Raw genomic sequence first — 5,937 nt, 5'->3', positions numbered from 1 at the left:
ATTTGACGGCCATCACTCACAAGTTGCCAGCCCTCTCTGTTATTTTGCTCCCTAATCTCTACTTTAGTGGCCTTCTTTGCTTTAGCAGTTTCACCTTCGGCCTTCTCTTTGGCCTCTTGCACTTCAGAGGTCTGTTCAGTCTTCAACTTTTGCTCAGCTCTCACTTTCTCAATGGCTTCCACAATTTTTATCTGCCTTTTAGAATCCAACAGGATCTCCTTTCTTTTCACTTGTCTGAACTGGGCCCTAGACCTCTCTAGGCTCTGAAACTTCTTTTCAGCAATATGACCCTTTGTCTCCCAGAGCTTCACCTTTGCATCTCACTTCTTAGCGGACTTTTTCAATACCGCTTTTTCTTCTGACATCACCAGGGTGCATGTCAAGGTTAGAGCTTCAGTCTCTTTCTTAATATTCTCCAACAGGGTCTCCATTCCTTCTACCAGTTGTTGGAACACACCTTTTAGCTTTTCCCATATCAGGGTTCTCTTTTCAGTGTCTGTCTTGACCCTAATCCAATCTTGCATTTCAGTGTGCACCCGCTTGTTCAGCCCTTCTTTTGCATCTTTAGTAAGCCACTATTCACACATCTTTTGTTTCTTCTCCCAGTTGGACACCATCTGATATTGGTAACCAAGCTCCACACTAGTGTCTTCTACTTCCTGCTGAAGACTCACTGTAAACTTCTCCAGATCATAGACATCAGTTTGAAGACAAAACAGCTGATTTATTGCTTCCACTTCTAGGATTTCACTGTCTTGCTCTTCAACCATGACCCAGCATGCAGGGTTCTCATACAGTTTATCTTCCATCTCTGACACCTGCGCCTGAAGTGTTACAATCTGCTCTGACAGATTCCTCTTAGCTTCTGCATCTTCCTCTAACTGCTTGAGGAACACATCTCTCTCATTTTGCTTTATCTTCAGGTGTGCACTAAGACCAAGCATCTGCTGCGTCTCTTCTTGCACCAGGCTCTAAGACTCTTCAGTCTGAGCTTCCAGCTCCACCTGCAGTCTATTCACCTTCTCAGACAACGCTGTCTGCCTTCTGTCACCTTCAGTTATTTTTACTTGTAGCTCTTGAAGCTGCATTTCTACTGCATTTCTCTTGCATTCATCTGCACACTTGTCTTCCCACAACCCCCTTATCTTTTGGGTCATTTCAAGACACTCACCTTTCCATGTTTCTTTCACTTTTTCAATTTGCTCCAACTGCTTGGACAGTTTCCCCACAACTACAGCATGACTCAGTTCCAGCTCCTGGACCTGGGTTTCATGTACTTCAACTTTCTCATCCAAGCTCATCTGTAGCTGGGACACCAGTCTCTCATGCAGTGCTTCCTGGTTTTCTTTGTTATCTAGTAAGTCTTTCAAGATCTCTGCTTGCTTCTCTGCCTGACTGCAAGCAGCTTTCTGTATTTCCAGCTCTTCCTTGAGCTGACTTACTTGGCACTACAAGTCACCATTCTTCTTTGCCAACTGTATTTTCAACTCTGCAACCTGATTCTGCAACCCTGTAGTTTGATTCCGTGCATCTGTAGAAGCTCTTTCTAACTTGCAACACGTCATCTCCAACTCTTGGGTTTTCATTTGCAGTTGCTTACAGTCCTGTTCATATTGCACAGACTGTGCCTCCAGACATACTCTGCGATCAGCCTCATCTCTGGCTACATCTCTGAGGTCTTGTATCTCTTCATGGGCTGTGGAAAGATATCCCTCATACTTATTTTTCTCACTTCTCATTTCTTCTAAGCTCTGTTCACACTGAACATTCTTCTGTTCCAGCAACACCAGGTGATCAGCTTCCTCCTTAGCCAATCTCTCAAGATGCTCATTCTCCTTTAAGAGAGCTGAATTCTCTGCTTTCAGCTGCTCAGCTTCCTGGAGAATGCTTTCCTTTTCTTTCAGAAATCTTTCTGTCTGCTCCTCTAACAGCCTTTGCCTTTTGGTCTCTTCTCCAAGCAGACACAAGTTGACCCTTTCCATTTCCCACTGCACATCATATCTTTTACTAGCTGTTTGCCATGCTTCCTCAAGAAACTTTATGTAAGCTTTCATTGGTGTAGATACCCCCTGAATTTTAAACAAGTGTTCTCTTGCTGTCTCACCCTGGACCTCAGGATCTGCACTGACAACCTCACTCGTCTCACTAGCAGCAGCTTTTCTCTTCTTTTTCTTCTTAGCACCTTTAGTACTATATGTCCTCTCTCTCTCTAAAGGCAGAGTACTACTAACTCCAGCATGGCCGTTGGCTGCACTCCCTACAGCAACCTGTTCACACCCTACCTTCATTTGGGAACATCTCTACACATATACACAGAGAACATCCCACAATCCCCCACACACATTTCAGGGTTAATGAAACTTTTCTGCAGCAGATTATCTATAATACGGTTCTTGGACTTCTTTTCACCCAGCGCACACACTGCAGGTTTCCCGACACCCTGCTGCAAGGAAAACATTTGGTTATGCAACAATTTCCACACATCATCATCTGCAATAGAGTCCTTGGACAAATCCTCACCAAATGTCTTGTTACGTTGTGCAGCTTTTGCTGAGCCACCCTGCACATAAGACATTCTATTAGCCTTTTTAGTGGCCTCACCACTCCATGGAGTCTATGCCAGATGTTTGTCACAGTCCTTTGGCTGGGGCACCTCCGGTTGTGTCCTCAAAGCCCTGCAGGCAGTCTCCAACACAGACCAGTGGGGTTTTACTGGCCCTTTTGCCACTGGACATCCATACATGCACCAGTCCGTCTGCAAACACCCCCAGCATGGCTCTTTTTGGTTGCCTCCTGCACCGCCCGCCAACTTAACTTCTCAGTCCAACATAAACAAACAAGTTCACTAACTTGCCTCGCAGATGTCCTCTGCCTGGTCCTCTGTTGCCCTCCAAGGCTACCGCAATTCTTCGGCCTCCTGGCCTTTTACTGCAGCTTGTGTTGCTTCTCAACAACCAGAGTTTTCAGCCTCCTGGCCCTTTAAAACTCATCCTGCCGCTTTCATCGCTCCTCAGCAACCACACATTCAGCCTCCTGGCTCTTTATACGTGTTGCTTTGTACGCCACTCAATTTTGTGCCAGCGCATCCTTCACCATATGTGGCAAGTTGGGATTACTTGCCCGGGATCTCCTGCTTATTTTCCCCTGCCCAGGGGTGGCAGCACCGCAATGATGTCCAGAAACACGCGGTAAAGTCCAAATACCGATTCCCCCAGCGTTTATTTCAGCATAGCAGCGTATTCAGTCTACATACAGTCCAGCATGTCGTATACAAGTTCACAATGTTGTCCACCACAGTACTCACAGCAACGCACACTGCTTCTTCCAGCGGACCTTCCAGGAAGGTGACTTCGCCCCGACAGGCGATGAGCGAGGGGCCGACTACCCCCTGTCCACTCCGTGCTTCCAGGTCCCTCACTGACCAGCACCAGGTCTACATGGACCTCAGGCCCCACAGGCCTCCATGGACCCAAGCTCCACAGGCTTCAACGACCCCGAGCTTGTGAGGGAGGGGAAATTTAACCTGTGTAGCTGCACCCTTACAGGTGCAGGTTAACTAAACCAAACCCAGTGACTGTGCTCAGAGGCCCCCTACAGGGCACTCTTGCTACTGCACTGTCACTATATATATGTAGTGGGAGAGTCAGCTCAGGCAGAGTACGGGTTTGCAGTGTGAACAGCAGTCAGAGACCGAGACACGAGGTACAGTCCAAATACAGGCTTGACCTGCGCTTATTAAAAAGTCCAAGATAAACAAAACATAGCCTTAGCTTCAGGCATAAACAAAATCCTGCTTCTCCAGCACTTACTATACAGTCCTTTCCTGACTATATGTGGATGGCTAGCTGCAGCCGCACGAACACAGAACGTTGCACAAAAGTCCAGTTTTCCCTTGGTTAGGGATAAAGCGTCCCTTGAGACCAGCAGCTTCCAGCATCTTGCTGCACCCGGGCCCTTCTCTGTCTGCAGCTTTGCAGACTTTATGGACCTGCTAATGGTCCAGCCTCGGCACCTCAGGAGCTTGACTCCACAAGATAAGACCTGGAGTGGAGGGAGTGGAATGGACAGCCCCACTTCCAAGCCTGCCATCCATTCCAAAAAAAACAGGCCCAAACACATTTTACCAAAGCACGTCCAGCAACTACCTTTGCAGGAGATCATATCACATTCCCTGGTTTTCCCGCGTCCCTCCCTTAATTCCTAACGGGCATAATACCTGAACCCAGGCAGAATAGAGCGACCGTCCAGAATTAATCCTTTCAGTGTCTCACTATATATCTACACATTGTCAGTGACATCCCTCCCTTAGAAGGAGTATATATATATATGTATCTCATACCATATTGAAGAAATGACCAAATCTGGGATTGACAAGACAACTATTAGGTGGATTCATACTTGGCTGAGTGATCGTACTCAAAGAGCGGTCATAAATGGCTGCACATCCAAGTGGAAGAATGTAACAAGTGGGGACCACATTACCACTTCCTGCTGTGATGTGCCAGCCCTCTCCCCCGCACAGTAGTGAGTGGCTGGGCCAATCAGGTGACCGCCGAGTACTTAAAGTGGTCACGCCCGCGGCTCGCCTCAGGCACATGCTGGCAGAGGTTAGTGATAGTGCTGCTGCTGCTATAGGGAAAGTGTTAGAGTAGGATCCTCTCTTCAAGAACCCCAACAGTCCTTCTTAGGGCTACTCCTCATCGTGTGCATTACTGTTGTGGCTGGCTGGGAGCAGTAGTGCACCATTTTTTTTTTTTAAGCATCTCGAGCTGTGCAGGTCATTACAGCTATAACATTCTCAGTCTGCAGTGCATAACGCAGAGATTAAGCACAGAGCCGCTTCTATAGATAAAGTTATACAGTACCAATCCTCTGTACAAGAACCCCAACGGTCCTTCTTAGGGCTACATCTGAGCGCCTCCCGGCCTGCACCCACACCCTCACCTCCATCGTCCTCCACTCCATCCAGCAATGTCTCTCAGCGCAGCGTTCAGCTGTCACTAACACAAGCGTTGGAGCGAAAGCGCAAATACGCCGCCACCCACCTGCATGCACGAGCTTTAAACGTGCACATTGCCAAATTGATCAGCCTGGAGATGCTGCCGTACAGGCTTGTGGAAATGGAGGCTTTCAAAAACATGATGGCGGCGGCGGCCCCGCGCTACTCGGTCCCCAGTCGCCACTACTTTTCCTGGTGTGCCGTCCTCGCCCTACACCAGCATGTCTCTCCCAACATAAATCGTGCCCTCACCAACGCGGTTACTGGGAAGGTCCACTTAACCACGGACACATGGACAAATACTGGCGGGCAGGGCCACTATATCTCCCTGACGGCACATTGGGTGAACTTGGTGGAGGCTGGGACTGAGTCAGAGCCTGGGACCGCTCACGACCTACCCACACCCAGAATAGTGGGTCCTACCTCGGCGCTGGTATCTGCGGCGTTTTATGCCACCTCCTCAAAACCCTTCCCCTCCTCCGCCACGTCTAACCTCTCAATTAAGAAGTGTGAGCACGTCGCCAGCAGTCGGTAGCGCGGCGCGGCAGCATGGCGGTGGGCAAGCGTCAGCAAGCTGTGCTGAAACTAATCAGCATAGGTGACAAGAGGCACATGGCCCCTGAGCTGCTGCAGGATCTGACAAAGCAGACCGACCTCTGGCTTTTGCTGCTGAGCCTCCAACTCGCCAGCCTCACACACGTGCCATGCCTGGCCCACGTCTTCAATCTGGTGGTTCAGTGGTTTCTGAAAGACTGCCCCCACTTGTCTGACCTGCTCGGCAAGGTGTGCCGCGTCTGCGCACATTTCTGCAAGTCCACCACGGACGCTGCCACCCTGAGGACCCTGCAACGTTGGTTTCAGCTGTCAGAGCACCGACTGCTGTGCGACGTGCCCACACGCTGGAATTCTACGCTGCACATGTTTGCCAGGGTATACGT

At 49.2% G+C, this 5,937-nt stretch overlaps 1 pseudogene; it reads right to left on the bottom strand.

The window, feature by feature from the left end:
- Nucleotides 1-575: 575 nt before the first annotated feature.
- On the bottom strand, nucleotides 576-2,288 carry LOC136573268 (myosin-9-like; annotated as a pseudogene).
- Between the last annotated feature and the right edge of the window lie 3,649 nt (nucleotides 2,289-5,937).

The sequence above is a fragment of the Eleutherodactylus coqui genome, chromosome 7 (assembly GCF_035609145.1).
Source record: "Eleutherodactylus coqui strain aEleCoq1 chromosome 7, aEleCoq1.hap1, whole genome shotgun sequence".
NCBI classification, from domain to species: Eukaryota; Metazoa; Chordata; class Amphibia; order Anura; family Eleutherodactylidae; genus Eleutherodactylus; species Eleutherodactylus coqui.
This window is presented reverse-complemented; position numbering and strand designations above follow the sequence as displayed.